We start from the raw sequence: 21212 nt of genomic DNA, 5'->3' as shown, positions 1-21212 counted from the left end.
ACATCTCAATAATTACTATATCCATCGTTAGCTTTTTGTCCCTGTTAAATGTTATAAAGGATAATAACTACTAACGTGTATAACTTTTAAAATTTGTATATTTAATAGGAGTACAATTGCAAACTTGTTGAATTTTTAAATAAAGTTTATAAAATTTAAAGTTTTTCCTTGATTCTAGTAAAAATGTGAAAAATGACTTCTAAATAAAAACATAGAGAGTAATTTTAAATACTTTCAGTTTTAAATGTAGAAGCTAGTTAACTAATTTGCATATTAAAAAAGCTGCTCTCTTGCATTTTGATGCATTTTGAAGAATCTGAATTGAGAGAAAACTGTTGTGGTGTATATAGTGGAGGTCACAGAAAATAATATGTTACAAAACGTTTTGTTAGAATCTATATTTAAAGTTAAAAGGAATTTATAAAATCTTAAAAGTAATCAATTTCATTGTACATGAATTGCCCATAAGAAGAAAATAAAGGTGCTGACTCTAAAAAATTAACAAATTTATAAGGACGTCAATTAATTTTAACTATTTTTCTATTTATGTGAGATAGTTAAAAACATCTTATAACATGAAACTAAATGAATACCATGCTTAAAAGACAGCACAACCTAATTTCTTGATCTTTGGTCAACAAGACCCTGCCCAATAAAATGCACATTATTTTTTAAGCACAATAGTCAAATATTCAATTTGACTCTCATAAATTTAGTGCCTTTCATATAATTTCAGTTAAAACAATATACAAGCATGTACCAAAAATTCAAAATGTAAATCTCTTTCTTCTTATAGGTCGTTCTCCTTTTGATTCAACATTCCAATTCCTGTTCCCCCCCCCCCCCAATTTTTCTTGTTCTTGACATACAGTGGCCTTTCTCTTCCCAGGATGAAAAGAATTGAATCAAAACGCTGAAGGTCATATGAACATTACAAACAACAAAGGTCCTTGAGGCTGGCAAAAACATTCTTATTTAGTCATTAAATTTGTGTTTAAAATGGCTTTCTATAGTTGACCATAGTCTAATCATGAAAGTTGTAGGTAGAGCTAATAGTAGGTCGGCCTATTCAGATCGAGCTCAATTTGGATCGAGTTTATTCAGATTGAGATTAAAATATCTTACCACATAAAAGAAGCTTATATAGTCAAACCCGATCCTAATCTCTCAGGTTGTTAAATATTATTTATTGTATTCTTTATTTTTTTATCTAATTTCAATTTTTATTTTAAAAATTAATATTTTGAATTTTTATATTATTTTATTCATAATAAAAAAGGAATTCAAGTATTCAGGCTAAGCCCATTTAGATTTGGGCTTGACTCGAATTTTTTTAGGTTTATTCAAACAACTCGAATAAGCTTAAGGAAAAGAAAATCTTTAAAACTCTCAAGCTTGGCTCCAAAATTTTTCAAGCTTATTTACGCTGGCCCATCTAGCTTAGCCCAGTTACCATCTCTAGTTACATGTCATTGTAAATAAAAATAAGTACTATAGAGGCTTATATCATATCAGAATTTTATATTGTATATCCAAATTATCAATACATTGTCGGGGTATATTTGATATCTAAACTTGCACATATCCATCCACTTACTTTATATGTTTATAAGAAAAATAATCACCACCAATTGTTACAGGTATCATTATAAACTTGTGACAATTAACACTCTTAGATTAATAATAATTGGTTATTCATTTTTTAGAATTATCTTTGAATTTTAATTTGTTTTATTTTATTCAGTTGAATAAAAATATCAATTTAATATCAATTTAAACTAACACGTTTGAAATTATATATGGGCGTCACTTTTTGGCTCCAAGCTCGTGAGCATGGCTCAGCTTGATAGGGGTGTTAGAGATTAAGGTCTTGTTTAGTTTTTTTCTATTTTTTTAAAATTATTCTGTAAACTAATTTTAAAGATTAATTTTAAAATAAAATAAAATAAAATAAAAATATGTTTGATTATATCAATTTGAAAATAGTTTTAGGTGACATTTGGATTCATGGATTTGAATTTTAGATTTGAAATGCAAAATCTCATATTTAAAATCCATTTATTTAAAATATTTTGTTTAGGTAATTTAAAATATTTCAATGAAAAAGATAAATAAGTTGAAATTTGAAATGAAAATAAAAAATTAAAGGACAAATTTCTCTATATTTTTTAATTGACAAGAGACAATCAAAATGAAATATGAGAAAAGATATAAAAGTCATAGAGATATTAATAATTAAAAAATTAAGAGAATAAGATATTTAAAATGATTAAAATTTTAAATGACTAGAGTATATAATGAATTTAAATTTGAATTCATAAATTTTTATGTAGCTAGATAAGAGATTTGGACTAAATTCAAATTAAAATTGAAATTTTCATTAATCCAAATGTACTATTAGAGTTAGGAAATGAAGGACGGTGATGACTAGTGATTAATGGTTATGGCCTATTATAGTGATTAGTCATAATTGGAGATAATTTATAATATAAAATAAATCAGTTACCACCTAAACTTGAGATAGTTAAACCCTCTTGTCATTGTAAATCAAGTGTATCAGCCAATCACCACTACAATTTTTCAGCCTCTAAGTCAAGAGATTCCAGGGAATTCAAATCATATACCAAGTCCCAAAAACCCTTCAACATTTTTTTTTCTCGATTAACTACTTTGGAAGAGAAAGAAGAGCCCGCAATAGCTGAACTAAACATAGAAGAAGATGAAAAAGCTATCAAAGAGAGTTTTATTTGCATCCATCTCCACGGTCAAAGTCTAAGTCAGGATACACTAAATCAGAATTACTTTGTTTTCCCTTGTACCCCATAATACTAATGGGAGAGTGAATTTTAACCATCCCCAAGTTTCTAGTCTGTATCTTTCCAATCTTCAGACTATAGATATCATGCCATCATACGGCCAAAGTACTTTGAAGTTTGAATAAGTGAATAAATTTTGGAATCTGTCCTTTTGTTTTCTCGTGCTAATCTCACTTGCAAGTATTCAAGTAAATACTTTATTGGTGTTACAACGAAAGAAAAAGACGGGCAATTTGGCTAAATTTGAAAATTGAATCAAGCTTTGAGACATATCGAGTGTCACATGAACCTTCATCAACAATCACTACCATCTCAAGATCAAGATAGATGCAGAAATAACAAACATTGCCGTGAGAAAACAATAAAATGTCCCCAGACAACTATCCTCCCAAAATGGGATGGAGGGTGACATATGAGGAACAAGTTTTACCATCCATAACCTTTTTTTATATACTCCCTTCATTCAGTCACATAAGGTACCTTCCAAAAATAAAAAAAATTAATCCAAAAATCATAAAGTGCCTAATCAGAATATCAAATGATGTCACAGTTTTATCCCTATAATTGTCAAGGCTTTCTCGCAATTTGACAAAAGCATGACGAGGTTCTCTTTAATTGATAAGGGTACAATTGAAATATCGGGATATTTTTAAACAAATAAAGCAATCTAACAAAATTTCTTAATTTTCTTGAAAATTGTCTAGAAAACCTTGTATAAGGGACTGGAGGGAGAATTTATTAATTTTACCACCGTTAAATTTCAGTTTTAGTGCATTTCAAATGAAACAAATAAATGCATAAAGAACTGCTTTGCATTGTTGGCAGGGGAAAAAATCTGTTTTATAGTAGCTTCATTATAATCAAGCCACCAGCTTGTACCTAATGATAATAACAATAAGAGATTAATCTAATAATTGAACAGTTCACCTTACCGCTTCCACAAGATCTGTGATTTCAGAGTCCACAAGTCCAGACCCCACTCACTTTAAACCATCTTTTAACTCAAAAAAAGTTATGGTTCCACCGTTTTCTGTGTCAATCATCTTGAAGAACTCCTTCAATCCAGCAATTTCTTCCTCAGAGCGCCTCTCGGCAATAACCTGGGATTAAGATAGATGGTCAATGTAATAGTCTGAAAACAAAACCTTCCGAAAAATATGACATGAATTACTTAAATTTCCCAGCAAAGATAGAAGTTAAAGGAATTCCAAACACATGTAAAAAAAAAGAAAAAAAAAGAAGTTTAACGCATATGAGTTAAGCACCATGTAAGGTATCTGGATTCATACAAATCAACCAGTTGATTTGAAAAGTTCATCGCTTGCTGTCTAGCTGAATGTTAATAAAGGCATTTTGAAAAATGTTTTCACTGCAACCAGAAGATAAGCAATTTAAGTATTTTTAACATATTATTAGCACATAAATACCATTTGACTTCAGTAGAAATGTAATAGAAAGTCTTATTGATGTAAGACACACACACACACTGGCACATTTGCACACACTCACACACATCTATCTAAAATCAGGTGTCTTCTTCAGATCTTTAGAGCCACAGAGATTCAAGCTCCTTAACAGCAGAATACGTTTCTGGATAGAAGATCAAACAATCATCAAAACTTGTTCAAAGGCAATTTTTAAATGAGACTATTGTAGTTATAGAAAGTTAGAAAAGGGAACAGTATAGAATATGGAAACTGTTATAGTCTTATAGATGGCTTGAGAGGAAATTAGAAAAGGAATTGCCCTAAAGCTTTCACTGCCTTTGCCATTTGTCAAAGGTTTCTCGGTTAGTTTCTTGCTATGTTTAACAAATATTAGTTTTAGGGAATCTACAATTTGCATTTCTCTGTCAATCGTGCCTGTTCTGTCTTGCACGTTCATAGGTTGGAATTTTCTGGATGTTTTGTAACTATGCTAATCTGGCAAGTAGCTTCGACCTTCGGAGTGATACATGAAATTATTATAGATCTATAGTCTTATAAAAGTAAGAAATGGAAACAGTGTAGAATATGAAAACTGTTATAGTCTTATGGATGGTTCGAGAGGGAATTCGAAAAGGAAGTTACACTAATGTTCTGAGATTCCTAACATGTAAGCAATCGGGAGCATATCCATAGAATAAAATAGCTTGGGACAGAGGTGATAGATAAAACAAAGTACAGGAGCATCAATTATTCCCTCGTTGTAAACCAGGGACAAGATTCTGATAGGCTGAAATAAATGGTAAACTGCTATTGTAAGGAATTAAGAAATGGCTAACTTCATCTTTCTTAGTGGACTTGCTGTCCTCTATTTTTTTTTTTTTGTTGCCATTTCCTGGCCTGATATTGTTTTCTCGTTTAGTAGTTTGCCTTTTTTGTATGGTAATTATTTTTGTCTCAATAGAAAAGAAAACGCAGTGCTTCATGCATCCTTTGAATTTGTGGAATGCTGAAAAAAGGGAAATCTAGATGTATAAGAATCAATTGATCTATAATTTACTAGTAAGTGTGATTTAGTTTTTGTAGTTTCAATTAGAGCAACAATTTGTTACTTAGACTGAAGAAATAAAGCAATAATTGAGACAACAATTTAATTGTCTTTAATTAGTTCATTAAAAAGTAAGTAAATAACTAGGGGAATTCCGTTGCTCTGATTAGCAAAACAGAGAGAAAAATGTTCATCTAACTGAAGTTAATGGGAGCATCTTGGTTTATCGAGAGACTGAATTAAAAATATGACTTAGTTTAGAGATACCTGATGGAATTCTGAGTTGTGTGACATGGATTGTAGCAATCAGGTACGAAGAAATTCTGTATTTCTATCTTCTCTTTGCTTTTTCTAATTAATAATAAAGATATAGAAGCCTATTGAAAAGCTGGTGCTTCTCTAAATAGATCTGAGTTTAGCTTCAAACACTAAAACAATTTTCCCCAATTCCCATGAGCACTACCGTCACTAGTACCCCTAACATTCTTTCTCCTCTGTCTTCAATCGCTAGTTCTTTAATGCTGATGCAATTATATGAAAGGAGATGCATGCATACTCTCATCGCGGATTCATGAATAGCTGGGAAATTTGTGAGTTCAGTTGAGAATTTTTCTGTACCTTTGATATCTTCTGCCTCTTCAACAAATGTCATGTTGTTAACCGTGTACGTATATTATAATGCCCCCAAGTTACAAATCAACTTAACTTTTTATATCATATAAATGGATGGTATGAATATATATAAGTTAAATAAACTCCCCCACCATATTCATCTTCTAGATTTTTACTGGTATTGATATGATTTTGGCCAGAATTAAGTGGATGAGCATTACCAAACCATTTCTTATCCATGGCAAGATTTTGGTGAACAAGTAAAGGTGAATTTTGTTTTCATACGAGGTTCCACTGGTGTGTCTAATTCAGTGCTTATCAGTTAGTGGGACACAGGTGATTTGCTAGTTGATACATCCGTGGCTTCCAGCAAAAGATTTTGCTTGATAGATTTCAAGACATTAATATGACACCGTTTTTTTTTTTTCTAGGTGTATTCCAACAATTGTCACAATATTTCAGAGTTAATTTTTACTTGATTAAATTTTATCACGCCTTCATGTACAGCATAGGGTTAACATGATATTGGTCCTATAAATGGAAATAGAAAGAGTTGCTTGTAGAAAGAAGAATGTATCAGTATTCATATGGGTTGATTTCAATCATTTCATCGAAATGACTCTAACCTCATTTTATCTTTCACACACAAACACACACACGCATTTATAATTTCACTATTATTGACCTATGGAAGTACTCACTTGAAATGAATAATGTATTTTATATAATATATCTCAATATTAGTGATATCATAATACTGGTGATGTTTAATATTTTATTTTATTCATGAGGGATTTAATTTATTTTTGTTTTTATGTAGTTTTTTATAATAGAGGCTAATGAATATATGCTCCCGAAGGAAAAGCGATTAGATTATTTAATGCCTCTGATCATATACGCTTTGAACATTTTATAAATCAATGTTTTAACATAGTGTTTATGTGGCCGATTATTTACGAATTTAAAAACCACGTACGATGCGGAACCAGTCATCTTTGCTAACTGACCAAAGCATGATGTCTAAGAAGCAAAAAGTTGAAGATAGTAGTCTGACAAATCACATTAATGGAGGATTAGGTGAAAACAATGTTAATGATTTTTAGCAAATGGCTCCAAGTGGATTCACATTTTGTCCTACAGATCAAGAGCTGATCATGGCCTATTTGAGGAAGAAAGTAATGAATGAGCCATTGGAACCAAACTCAATTATTGAAATTGGAGTCTTTAAGTTCAATCCTAAACAATTATCCAGTAAGTTTATTTAATCTTTTATGATTCAATATATTTTATTAATATTTTAATAAAAGGTTTTATGTTTTTTATTATTGGAAGAATGACAATAAAGTGCTCAAAACTGGGAATTTATGAAAAATAAGTTATAAACATTGATTCAAACAATTGTAAATAGGAAGATTTACAATTTTAAATTGAAAACTGAAAGTTGTATTTAAAATTTAAATGTCTTATTTATAGTTAGAACTCCTAAATTTATAATTATTTAAATCAATATTTACAATTAATTTTTCAAAAAAAATTGGAGACCTAACTGTCATAAATTTATTATTTTGAGACTTTAATGTCATTCTTCGTTTATTCTTGTGTATGTGTTTGTAAATAGAAAGAGGAAACTATATATCTTAATGTTTTAGTATGTGTAATTGATAGGCTTACTTGAAATACGGTTGTAGTTGAACACTTTTCTAGTAAATTTTGGGATAATGAAATTTTTGGTCCCATGTGATTGCCTCAATTATTAATTCGCTCTTGAAATTTAATTTTATTAATCAAGTCCCTAAAATTTGATTAGCATGTAAAATTAGCCCTTTTATGGTTTGAAGGAGATGTAAATGGGGTTAAAAAAAGGGTGGGAATGGAAGATGCATATAAGCGATTAAGGTAATTGTGTATGATTATTAAATTTTTAGGGACTTGATTGTTAATATTAAACTTTATGAACTAAATCGAAAAGTGAGGCATATTTTAGAATCAAAAGTTTCATTATCATAGTAATTTTTTATTAATTATCGATTGGTCCTTGAAGTTTATTCTTAATCTGTCAAGTCCCTCAAATTGGATAACCATATAAAATTACTCCTCTTATGGTTTGAAGGGGGTGTAAAATGGTTTACAAAAAGAGGTGTGATTAAAGATGCTTGTAAGCAAGGTAGTCATGCATGATAATAAAATTTTAGGAACTTGATTGATAAAAATTAAACTTTAAGAACTAAATTGAAAATGGAGACAAGCTTTGGAATAAAAAATTTCATTATCCCAATAAGTTTCTGTCTCTAATAGTTAACAACATAATGGATCAGTCTCGTATATTTTTGTGAAGCACAACAATCACATGAATAAACTAATTTGGTTGTACATGTATATTAATTATAAACATAGGACAATATATGAGTTGTGGGTCTAGAGAAAATGAGTGGTACTTTTTCTCACCAATATGTCAAAATGGATCAATACAAGATGGCTATTGGAAGGCAACAGGAACATGTCAGTCCATTCATTCTCATGATGGAAGAACATTAATTGGAAAACATAGAACTTTGATTTATTATAAAGGGAATCATCAAGAGAGCAAGAAGACCAATTGGATCATGTATGAGTATTATTTGGATGACAACACATGCAAGAGTGAGTTCCTTAGATATGAAGGTTTGTAATACTTCATCCAGTCTTATATATATGACACTTGTTATTAAAGCTATTCAATGAAACTCAAATCCTAGAATAGTTATATGATCTAGTTTGGTCAATATGATTTTAATTTCTTGCTCTTATTAAGAAACAATAGTTTTTCTCTTTCTAGGATGAAACTAATTCTAACTCAAAAGTTATGGTCTGGTCTAGTTTATCTGGTTTCTTTATCAAGCATCTTGTTTTCAAGGTTAGGTTGATGAATCAAGTCTGACCATGCCAAACCCTAGTTATTAGATATAACTATTTCACTGAAATAAAGAAATGGTTGATAAATAATTGATATTGTTAGAAAATGTACTATCTTTTAGAATACTCATTCCTCACATATGCAACATTTTACTCTACTAAAATAATGTGAAAAGGTAAAATTGGAAGAAGGTAATTAATCGTCAATCTTTTTAAAAAAAGTGATTTATAAAATGGATTATCAAATGAGTATATATTTTTGATTTGTAATCTTTGTAGTGTTTCTAATTATTAGGATTACCCTAAATGGAAAATTTTCTTTTCTATAAAAAAGGATACTGATATTGTTGTATACTTTGTTTTTCTTTTCTTTTCTTTTTTTATACTTTTGCAGTTGGATGATTGGGTTCTGCATAAGATTTACAACAACAAGAAGAACTTCATAAATAACTATACTGAGGAGGATGCACAGTGGTTAGAACCATATTTAAGAAAAGAATCAACTTAAATGACTCATTCTCCTCAATCTCATCCTCAACCTCAATCACAGCTTGAAAGCGACAGTATGGATATGATTCAGTTGAATAATTCTCATTCAGTAGAAATCTCTCATGCTTCTCCTAGACCTCCATCTTTTTATGAAATTATAAACAAAATGACTCATTCTTCTCAAACTGATTCTCAAGCTCAATCACAACTTCAAAGGAACAATATGGATCCGATTCAATTCAACAATCCTCATTCATCAAAAATTAAATCTCTCAAGCTTCTGCTAGTCCTTCATCTTTCAATGAAATTAACAATAGGATGTCAAGTTTAGATGATGTTTGAATGCACATAGATCTTTCACAATTTGGACACAGAAAACGGTGATTATATGATCATCCCAAGCATGCTTCTAGAATTAATGGAGCCTGGGAGGAACCAGGCCATCTCATCATCTTCTATAACGTGGAGGACGTGATTAATTTTCAATTTGTAGTATGAATATTGAAAAACATCTGATATGTTTCATTGTTAAGAATATTAGTCATAAAATATCTTAAACTTCTTTAGCATGTTTGTTCTGTGGTTCAAAGTAATGAGATAGTGATTGATAAAAAAAATAAAATGGACTAAATCATAATAATCAATGGTTCTGTGTAGATGTTTGTGAGAGGCGAGCAATGAAGAGGGAGAGATATGATGATGATGACTAACGTGTGTAACGTGATGAATCTTAATTCCTTGTGTTTAAGGACTATTGATTACTATGGAAAGACTATTTTCAAATCTGTACTAACGAAAGATGTTTGCATATGATGAAAGGTATTTGCATATCATGAAAGATATATTGGAGTTGAGGATATATTTTAACTTGTGATAGAGTTTTGCACCTGACTAGAAAATATTATTAGCAAAATAATATGTAATTTTATTATGAATTATGTAATAAGTTATATTGGATCAACTTATAATTTTTGTATAATTTTCAACTTGTTCGGCTCAATCCAAGTTGGACTTAGCACAACCTTTTCCCAAAAAAAAAACCAATAATAAAGATGATAATAATGTATTAATTTATTGAACTTAAAATATGAAAAATATATGGGAAAAAAGAATACGAAACATATATTAAAAAACTAAAAACAAACTTATGTTTAGTTTAATGATGTTGAGAAAATGATGAAGAGAAAACTAATCAAATATTCATTAATAGAAATGATACAATATGATAGAAATTGATCCTTCACTTGAAGGATTTACCATACTTATCTACCCATTTGGGTGATTCTCAAACTCCACTTTGAACTAACTTGAGGTGAAGGCCTATGTTAACTTCCCTCTTGAAGGTGGGATGAGACCCCCTTAGTTAATACAATGATATGATTCCCTTATATAGATTTAGGGATATTAACTAACTAGGTGATTAATACTAATCACCCCTAATATTCCAACACCCCTCCTCAAGTTGACACCTCTTTTAACTCTAGGTGCTCAACTTGCCAACAACAATTACAAGGAGGGAACAAAAATATAATTGGAATATAAACAACTCATTGATCAATCAGACCAATACAAATTAAACCATTCCTTTTGAGGAGCTTTACTAGCTTGCCTTGTTACATTCCTCTCTCTTCAAGTCTTCTCAGCTTCATCTTTGACTTTCACACAGTTCTTACATTGAAACTTTGATATGCCCAACACAACACTTCTTGTAGACTCCTCAATTCACGTCCACATGACAACATTTCATTCATTGCCAAATGAGAAGCCCAAGGCAACTGAGCATGCCATCCCTTTCATATATTTCTGTAGAAGCATACATGCATCTAGGTACTCTTTGTATCATTAGGCAAGGCCAAATATAATATTGGTGGCAGCACCAGTTCTCAAAATCTGCAACATCTTGCATAGGGCTACAAAAATTGCTGTCATAGAACTTAGTCATAAACCTATAATTATCCTAGCCTAAAGACCAACAACATCACACAAAAAATCATTGCCAATTCTTGACATCTTTCTAATCATTTGAAAGCACCATTGCCTTCTTTGTTCCTTGATCTCAAATCAATACCACTATCATGAAACTTTAATTGTCAAAAATAGACTTAGCTTGTCCAATATCTCGATCATGAAAGAGGAATTGATGGCTTAGGTTGCTCTTCTCAATGACATCATCATTAGTAATTGTCAGCATCCTCTTGACTTCTATGAGAAACACCCATTAGCGCAAGAATCTTTAGGAACTCACATCCCAAAGCACCAAATCCGACAACAAACACTTTAGCTTCTTCTAATTTCTTTTGTACCATAGCTGGGTTTACATTGAGAACCCAAGCTCAGAACATTTGACCATCCTCTAAACACGGTAGCAAGAAATTGCAAGAAACCTAAAATAGAATTTGAGATGCAGAATCCCAATTTTGATCATCCCTCTCTGTTTATAAATCTAAAAAACCACGCGTCCTCTAATCTAGAAAAATAAACATTTGCAAAGAAGAGATGTCATTCATTCTCTCTTTCAAAGTGACCACAAATAACAATCTTGGAGAGTCGGATCTTAATTTGCTGATTCAAAGTGCTTAACATATCTGGAACACTTAACAAGCCAAAACGTGGAAGAAAACTAACTTGTGACATTTAATCTTGGCCTACCCTTCTCAATCTCGAATTTGTTTCCTCCATACCACTAAAGCCACAACTAAATCTGCCACCACCATCTTTACCACCGTGACGTAAGGAATCTTGGACACTTGCCTCTGATGACAACACGATCTCTCCTAATCATATCCTTAGGTTTTTTGAGGCCGAGTCAATGACAAGCAGCCTTCGGCAAGGATGCAGCCTTCTTGTTGTTGTTGAAATGGGTATTGGACAACGCCAAGGTTGCGTTCTTGGTGTCATTTGCTGTCAAAATCTGGTGTGACAACTAATAAATCGAAAAGAAGGAGAGGAATGATAGAATGAAGGACCATAGATTTTGCTTCTGAACCACGCCTTTGACAAAGAGAAATGGCAGAGAGAGCGGTTTAACCTATAACAGACTCATCCATCTAACCTAGATCTTGAAAACGCATTGTTTCGTGCGCCTGAAAGTCATCTTGAAAATGGACCATTTTAGTGCATCTTGGACTGAATGCTTGATTCTTGATTTTTAGGCCCAAAACCAGCCCGCTCATGATACCATGTTGAGAAAATGATGAAGAGAAAAGTAATCAAATATTTATTAATAAAAATGATACAATATGATAGAAATTGATCCTTCACTTGAAGGATTTACCATACTAATCTACCCATTTGGGTGATTCTCAAACTCCACTTTAGACTAACTTGAAGTGAAGGCCTATGTTAACTTCCCTCTTGAAGGTGGGATGAGACCTTAATTAATACAATGATATGATCCCCTTATATAGATTTAAGGATATCAACTAACTAGGTGATTAATACTAATCACCCCTAATATTCCAACAAATGAGAATTTGTTTTAAATTAACTCTTTCATTTGGATACATAAAAGTCCAAAAAGTGTTGATCCACGTTCGAATTCATATTTTATAATAACTCCTTATAATATTAAATTCTTTCTATATCCTAATTATTTGAAGTTTTAACTATTTCAACTCTTATATTTTTTTCATAGTTTTACTATTAAAATTTCTATAACTACCATTTCTTTTCTTATGTTTTCCGGACTCTCATGAATGAAATAATAAAGATAAATTTGCCACTTTCAATCTTCTTTTTTTGCTTTAAAATTCATCTCATATCTCTAATGCCTTTAAAATTTTGGAAAAATTAGTCTATGAGTCTTTCGATTCTTTTTCAATTTTGAAATTAGATCACTATAATTTCTTTTGTGTTATTCAAGCCACTATAATTTGATTGATTAAACCTTAAGAATTAAAATCCTTAAATTTTTTTCTTTAAAAAATAAAATTATACATTTTTATATTTTTTATTAAAGAATTATATAATTTTTATAACTCAAATTTATATAACTAGGTTATGTTTTCTACACAACTTATATTTATCTATATATATATTATATATTCTTCATAAAAAATTAATAAAAATATAAAAATTATATTAAATCAATTTTTTGGCTAAAAAGCATTAAATAAAATTTTCTATAAAAAAAGTGTTTTTATTTTTAAAAATTTAATCATTCATTAATATTCTTAACTTATTATTATATTTAATTGATCAAATTATAAGGATTTGAGTAAAAAATAAATTCCAATTACCTAATTCAAAAATCAATAAAAATAAGAACGTGCATATTACTTTCCCCTGAAAATTTTTATACTCTTCAAAAAAATATTTCAATTAAATGCATAGATTTTAAATGTATAATTTTAAATGGAAGATTCTAATTTTAAATTGAAATTTAAATCTATCAATCTAAATACTGCCTCGAGCTAAATTTACAATTTTTTTAATAATTTTCAACTTACTTGACCTCACAGCGCTCACTTCACTAAGTCCAACTTTGACTTAGGACAAAGTATTGCGTTAAAAAAAAGAAAAAACATTACCCCACAATGACAACAACGAACTTCTTGAACAAAAAAAAAAAAAACACGTTGGTCTACGAAGAAAACTTAAAATGAGGAAAAGATATAAACTAAAAACTAAAAACGTTTTAAGTTTATGACTTTTGAAAAAAAAAAATTCTTGATAGTAATATTATTAATACTTTAAATTTACTTGTTATGATTTGATTAGAAAATATTAAATTAAATATACGATACTAACGATTAAAATATAAAAATTAAAATATTATAAATTAAGGGATTGTTAAATCGGATTAAAGTAATATGACGCCACGAATTTTTATTGGAGAGTGCATAAGTAACATGATGTATCAGGTGTACTTAAGAAATTTCTTCAAGACAGTAATTGGGTCTTTTCCTTTCATAAAAATATAGAAAAATGAAAATGTCAATATGTAAAGCATTTTCCATCCTTAACCTTAAGATGTATCCAATGTTTTAAAATTAGGTTAATTCAATTTATATATAATTAGTAGTAGTAATAAATCTATTAGGGTCAATACACCTTAATTTCAAGATTGGTCTTTTTGATTTTTTTTAAATAGGAACCTTCAAAAAATCGTGTTCAAATTGATAAAATAATTTTTATTTAAATTTAAATTTTGCAACAATTTCGAAGATGAAATAATAAACTCTTTTAATATATATATATATATATATATTGTTTAGTTAATTGAAGAGAAATTTTAGTAGACTTATTTAAACTTATTTGTTTATATTTTATATTTTTTCTATCTATTTTATTTTATTTTTTTGAAATTCTACGTGAAAATTGTCTTTGACTGTGCAAACTTTTTTTGGCCAATTTTGACTTTGTGGACTTTTTATTTATTTTTTAAGGAAATTCCCGGTGAGAAAAAGGAACGTGACAAACTGATTTTTTTATAAAGCCTTAAATAGTTATATTTGCATTCTTTAAAAGATAAGTAAAAATAATGAAATCTGATTTATTTGAATTAAAATTCAAAACTTAAATAATTTATAAAAAAAAGAAGATAATCAAGGACGATCTTCTATTTTTATTCTTATCCTTTCAAGATTTAAAATGTCTATAAATAAGAGAGAAACAAACACAAAAGATCATTAAACAAATATCATCAAGAGCAACTAGCAAGACTATCGATCGAGTAAACATTTCTCTTTTCTCTTCTTTGTTTTGACTTTTTGTTTTTACATTCAAATATTTTGTACATCTTTTGTATTTCATAATAAATATAGGGAACAATCGGGTTATTAATTTTGAGTCAATAACCTTTGAAAAAAATGTTTTGAATAAATTAATAAAGCAAAAAAACATTTTGATAAATAAAACAGTAAATATTGAAATAACACGCACGAGAATAGCTCAGGTGATAAGAACAATACATGGCTCAGGCTTAGTGTGAGTAGATGTCAAACCCTATAACACTAATATTAAAAGTTAGTCCAACTGATAATAATTTAGTTCATAATTCATAAAATTATAGGATAAAATTTTGTTATTGATGAGAGAACTTTATTGATGCGTACATATGAGGTTCCTTGGTACTTATGATTATTATATGTTTGTTTGGCATGATATTGGAATTGATAACGCTAAATTATATTTTTATATTTATTTTAATGATTTTAAAAGTAAAAACAAAAACTGCAATGCCCCTCTCAAAAAATTTCTATAGAATAGGCCACTTTTGGAATGAATTTCTTGAAATCTTCGTCCCTTCCAAAATTTCTTCTTCCCCTCCATAATTAACTCCAAGATCAAAAAGCAATCCAATTCAAAAGTATAAAGGAAATTCTAAAAATCAATTCAAAACTGAAGGGTCAAGTCAATGAGCTTCTGGGAGAGGGATGGCACCCCTTTGATACCTGTTTGTTTAAGATTTTTTTCATGAAAAAAAATTTATTATTTTTGGAAAAAAATCTATTTTATAAAATGTTATGATATTTGTTTAATTTTTTAATAGTTTTTAAAAATAATTTAATATGATAGATAAGAGAGAATGTGCCATAAAATAATTAAATAATAGATGATTTTTTATAAATAGAGATGGTGAAGATATCATATAAAGTGTAAAAATATCTAAGTCACAATCATTTTTTATTATTATGACAATACATAAGATAATATTTGTGTTTTTATAAAATCTTTAAACTATTTAAAAAATTATTTATTTTTTTAATTGTGAACAAACTGCACCTAAAACTTTTAATTTATTTATAGATTGATAAAAGGTGATTAGTTTATTTATTTAATATACCTCTCTTATGGGCTTTGAATTTCATTGTAAATCAAAACACACCGTTTTAATCCTAGTCTTTAATTTATATTGTAGGCTGTTTGTGAATTTCAACCACGTACGCACCATGAACAAGAGAAAAATTTCATCATCTTCTTTTCTTAGTGACCAAAACAAGAATGATTTTTGGAGAAAAAGGGAGAGTAAAACTAGAAGATTAATATGTGAAAACAATAATATTAATGATTTTTGGCAAATGGTTCCAATTGGATTCCAATTTTGCCCTACAGAACAAGAGCTGATCATGGCTTATTTGAGGAAGAAAGTGATGAATGAGCCGTTAGAACCAAATCCAATAATTGAAGTTGATATCTATAAGTTCAATCCTTAACAACTATCCAGTAAGTTTTTTTGTATCTTTTTTTCTAACGATTCAATATATTTTATTAATATTTTTTTAAAAAGGTTGTTTTATGCTTTGGTTTTAAAGAAAAATATAATTGTTGATCCTCATACTTTTAGCATATTTTTATGTTAGTCCTTATATATTTTTCTATTGCTCCTCGTCCCTCATGTTTCATTTATTTGCAATGTTAGTTTCTATGTGTTTAAATATGATCATAATGACTTAACAATGACTAACTTATACACAATCTTTGTTATTTTTTTATGATGATTTGTTAAAATTATGATGAATTACATAAAAATTGAGCAAAGACATATATCAGAATCCTTAAAAGTATAATGGATGAAGTTTTGGAATAAAGAAGACATGACAATTACAGTAAACAAGAACCAAATCTAATCATAATTAGAAATCTATAGTAGGCCTATTTATGGATTAGATCAATAACATTAAGGATGAAAGTGATCAATAAATTCTTCACACATTATTAATATACATGGATTTCACATCATTATTCTATTTGTCATGTCAGCATACTTTAATGATGTTATATGAAACGAAGGATTACTTAGATAAGTTTAGAAAACATTAAAATCTAAAATAATAGAAAATAAAGTTGAGGGACTAAATGAATAACTTCCTCAAATGTAAGAGATTAAAAGTTATGTTATTGCTGATTCATAGTTAATGATAATGGATTATTTCTTGCTATGAAGCACAGCAATCACATGAATAAAATAATAGTGTATTATATATTAATTAATTATAAATGCAGGACAATATAGGGAATATGAATCACAAAATGAGTGGTACTTTTTCTCACCAAGAGATAGAAAATATAAAAATGGAAAGAGGCCAAAACGATCAACATTAGATGAGTATTGGAAGGCAACAGGAAAATGTCAATCAATTCATTTAGAAGATAGAATAACTTTAATTGAAAAATGGAGAATTTTGGTTTATTATGAAGGCACTCATCAGCAGAGTAAGAAGACCAATTGGATCATGCGTGAATATTTCTTGGATGAGATAACACATGCAAGAACAAGTTCCTCAAATAAGAAGGTTAGTAATATATTGAGTTCTATATATAAATAATTGCAAATTTACAATTAACTACTTCATTGAAATTAAGAAGAATTAGTTAAATCATTCATACTGTTTGCAAAAAAAAAAAAGAGTTTTTAATTTTATCCATATTAGATAGACCATCTTTTGAAAAACTTATTTCTGATATACAACCTCTAATTTTGTTTATCTATTACTTATAACATATTTTATTAGAGAACTAAAAAAACTTTAACCCTTTCATTTGGAATGGGAGGTAATACTAAGGGAAAAGTAGAAGAAAATGACATTTTCTTTCCCTAACATTAAGTTTTGCTCTTCTTCAAAAAGGAAATTAGGGGAACACAAGGGTGAAAAATGCCATCTTTTTTTTTTTGGTTTTCTCCTTTAAATTTCTCTCATTTCCTATTTTTTACTCATTCCAAAAAAAAATCCTAAAACTCATTAAATCTCTCTAAAAATTTAACAAAATTTCAACTTTACCCCAATTAAAATATACATACATTAAAATTTGTTTTTTTTCCTCATCAACATTTAATAGAGGTAAAAAGAAAAATTACTAATAAAAAATCAATGACATGTCTTAGAATTAATCCAAGGAAAATGTCTCTCTTTCTTGTGAATGAGACTGAAGGAGTATGCAGTATTTTAACCCACTCAAAAAATTATAAAAAAAAAATAAAATTGAAAATTGTGCAATGTAATTTTTTTTTTTTGAAAAAAGGACTAATAATTTTTTTAGAAGATGACTTGTATATAAAACCACAAGGAGCATATAGTTTTCATTTGTAATTTTTTAGTGTTTTTAATTATTAGGATTACACTAAATAGAAAATTTCCTTTCTCTAAATGATAATGATTTTGTTTATGTACTTTTTTCTACTTCTGCAGTTGGATGATTGGGTTCTTTGTAAGATTTACAAGAACAATAAGATCTACAAGAATAGTTGTTGTACTAAGAAGGAAACATGGTTAGAACCATTAAAAATGGAGTCAACTCAAATGACTTGTTCTTCCCAAATATTGCCTCAACCTCCTTAATCACAGCTTGAAAGCAACAACATGGATCAATTTCAGTTCAATAATCCTCATTCATCAGAAATCTCTCATGCTTTTCCTGGTCTCGCATCTTTTTATGAAATTATAAATAAAAAGTCAAGTTCAGATGATATTTGAAAATACATAGATCTTGAGAATTTGGACACAAAAAACAATGATTCTAAGATCTCAAACATGCTTCCTTCTATGGTGGACACGACTGCATCATCAGTAATAGCTCACTCAAAAATGGAGTCTTCAAGCTTCATATTCATCTGATGATCCCTATATTGTGGAGGATGTAATTATTTTCTCATTATGTAGTGAATATGAAAACAAAAAAAGAACATTTATCATAAAATATTGTGAACTTCTCTAGCCAGTTTGAGGAATATTTATATGTATTACTCTTGTGATCCTATTTATAGTTTATAGAGAGAATATTTTGTTTTGATTCTATTTAAATGCCACCTCAATGATTATTACATCCATTGTTATCTTTTAGCCCCTATTAAATGTTAGGAAGGTTAATAACTGTTAGAGTGTATGATTTTTAAAATATGTATATTTAATAAGGGTTAAATTGCAAACTTGTTGTTTGAATTTTTGAAAAACAATGACTTATAAATAAAAACATAAAGAGTAATTTTAAATACTTTCAGTTTTAAATTTAGAAGCTAGTTAACTTATTTACATATTAAAAAAGCTACTTTCTTCTTGAGTTTTGAAGAATCTGAATGGAGAGGAAACTGTTGTGCTATGTATAATAGAGGTGTGCTATGTATAATAGAGGTCATAGAAAACAATATGTTATAAAACATCATTTGTTAGAATCTATGTTTAAAGTTAAAAGGCATTAATTTATAAAATCATAAAAGTAATCAATTTCATTATACATATATTGCCCATGAGAAGAAAATAAAGGTAGTAACTCCAAAAAATTAACAAATTTATAAGGACATCAACTAATTTTAACCTTTTTTTTTTTCTATTTATGTGAGATAGTTAAAAACATCTTATAATATGAAACTAAATGAATACCATTCTTAAAAGACAACACAACCTAATTTCTTGATCTTTGGTCAACAAGACCCTGTCGCAACAAAATACACATTATTTTTCAAGCAAAATAGTCAAATATTCAATTTGAGTCGCCTAAATTTCATGCCTTTCTTAGAATTTCAGTTAAAACAATCTTGCAAGAATGCACCAAAAATTCATAATGTAAATCCCTTTCTTCTTATATGTGGTTCTCTTTCTGATTCAACATTCCAATTCCTTTTTTTTTTTTCATTTTTCTTGTTCTTGAGAAACAGTGACCTTTCTCTTCCTAGAATGAAAAGAATTGAATCAAACAGCTAAAGGTCATATGAGCGTTACAAACAACAAAGGTCCTTGGTGTTGGCAAAAACATTTTCTCATTTAGTCATTCAATTTGTGTTTATAAATGATTTTCTATAGTTGACCATAGTCAAATAATGAAAGTTGTAGGTAGAGCTGATAATTTAAGTGGGCTGAACCTATTCAGATTGAACTCAATTCAGGCTAAATTTATTTGGATTGGACTTAAAATATCCCACCATATGGAAAAAGTTCATATAACTAAGTTCGACCCTAATTTCGGGTATATTCAAGCGGGCTCGAATACATGAATTATTAAATATTATTTTATTTTTATATAATTTCAATTTTTATTTTAAAAATTAATATTTTTAATTTTATATTATTTTATTAATAATAAAAAAGGAATTCAAGTATCGAGCTAATCCCATTTCAATTCAAACTTGGCTTAAATTTCTTCAGGACTAGAGTAAACTACTTTGAAGTTTGAATAAGTGAATAAATTTTGAAATCTGTCCTTTTGTTTTCTTAATCTGCATGAAAATTGTCAGAAACACATTATATAAATAGAGCAAGAGTATTTAGTGAATGTACCACCCTTTTAATTAAAGTTTTTATTTTTTAGGTGTTTCAAATGAAACAAACAAATGCATAAAGTATTTTGTTTACAAATAAGCCTAAAACATTTGGGTCAAACTTGAAACTGAATACCCTTAATCTAAGTTCCCGAATTCTTTATTATTATTAATTTAATTAAATTAAAATTAAATAAAAATGAAAGTATTAATTTTTTAGATAAAAATTAAATTAAAATTAACTAAAAAAATAAAATAATATTTAACAATTTAAATAATTGAGCTAACCCAAATAACTCTACAAGGCAAAGGTGTCATTTCATAAAAGTTAATGGATAGTTATATATTATTGTTGATTTAAGGATAATAAAAGTTTTTGAAAAAAAAGCTTTTGAATATTTTTATACCTTATGTTTGCTTCTTTTTTAATAGACATTAGTTGAATTTAATGGAATGTAGACCATTGAACTCATTAAAATAAGTTCATGAGTACTTTTATACTTTTGTTCACTTAAAAATACTGTAGCTGTTTTGCAAGAAAGAGTTATTGAGTATTTTTGCCCTTTAATATTTTTTTTTCTTTACAAGATAGTTAAAAAATGGAAACTGATTTTTATGAGTTAAAATTCGAAACTCGAATATATATATTGAAAAAAGACAATGGGAGGATTTCATTTTTTTTAATCGCGTCATAATAACAGAGAAACAAAAGCTTTGCAGCAACGCAAAAGAAATAT

At 28.6% G+C, this 21212-nt stretch overlaps 1 protein-coding gene across 3 annotated transcripts in view; it reads right to left on the bottom strand.

Moving 5' to 3' along the window:
• Positions 1 to 624: 624 nt before the first annotated feature.
• Positions 625 to 21212, bottom strand: part of LOC129320077 (putative pentatricopeptide repeat-containing protein At5g08490) — a 59676-nt gene continuing 39088 nt past the window's right edge. Inside the window, exons 4-5 of one of the 3 annotated variants that reach the window (XM_054965238.1) lie at positions 3749 to 3916; positions 625 to 645 (exon numbers count right to left, since the gene is read on the bottom strand). The gene's annotated coding sequence lies outside the window, so the exon portion shown is untranslated. Of the gene's footprint in view, positions 646 to 3601; positions 3917 to 19622; positions 19653 to 21212 lie in introns of those variants that run through there. The other 2 variants (XM_054965236.1, XM_054965232.1) reach the window with 2 other exon arrangements.

This window comes from Prosopis cineraria, unplaced genomic scaffold (genome assembly GCF_029017545.1).
Source record: "Prosopis cineraria cultivar Desert tree isolate PC_DT_omini unplaced genomic scaffold, ASM2901754v1 PC9, whole genome shotgun sequence".
NCBI classification, from domain to species: Eukaryota; Viridiplantae; Streptophyta; class Magnoliopsida; order Fabales; family Fabaceae; genus Prosopis; species Prosopis cineraria.
This window is presented reverse-complemented; position numbering and strand designations above follow the sequence as displayed.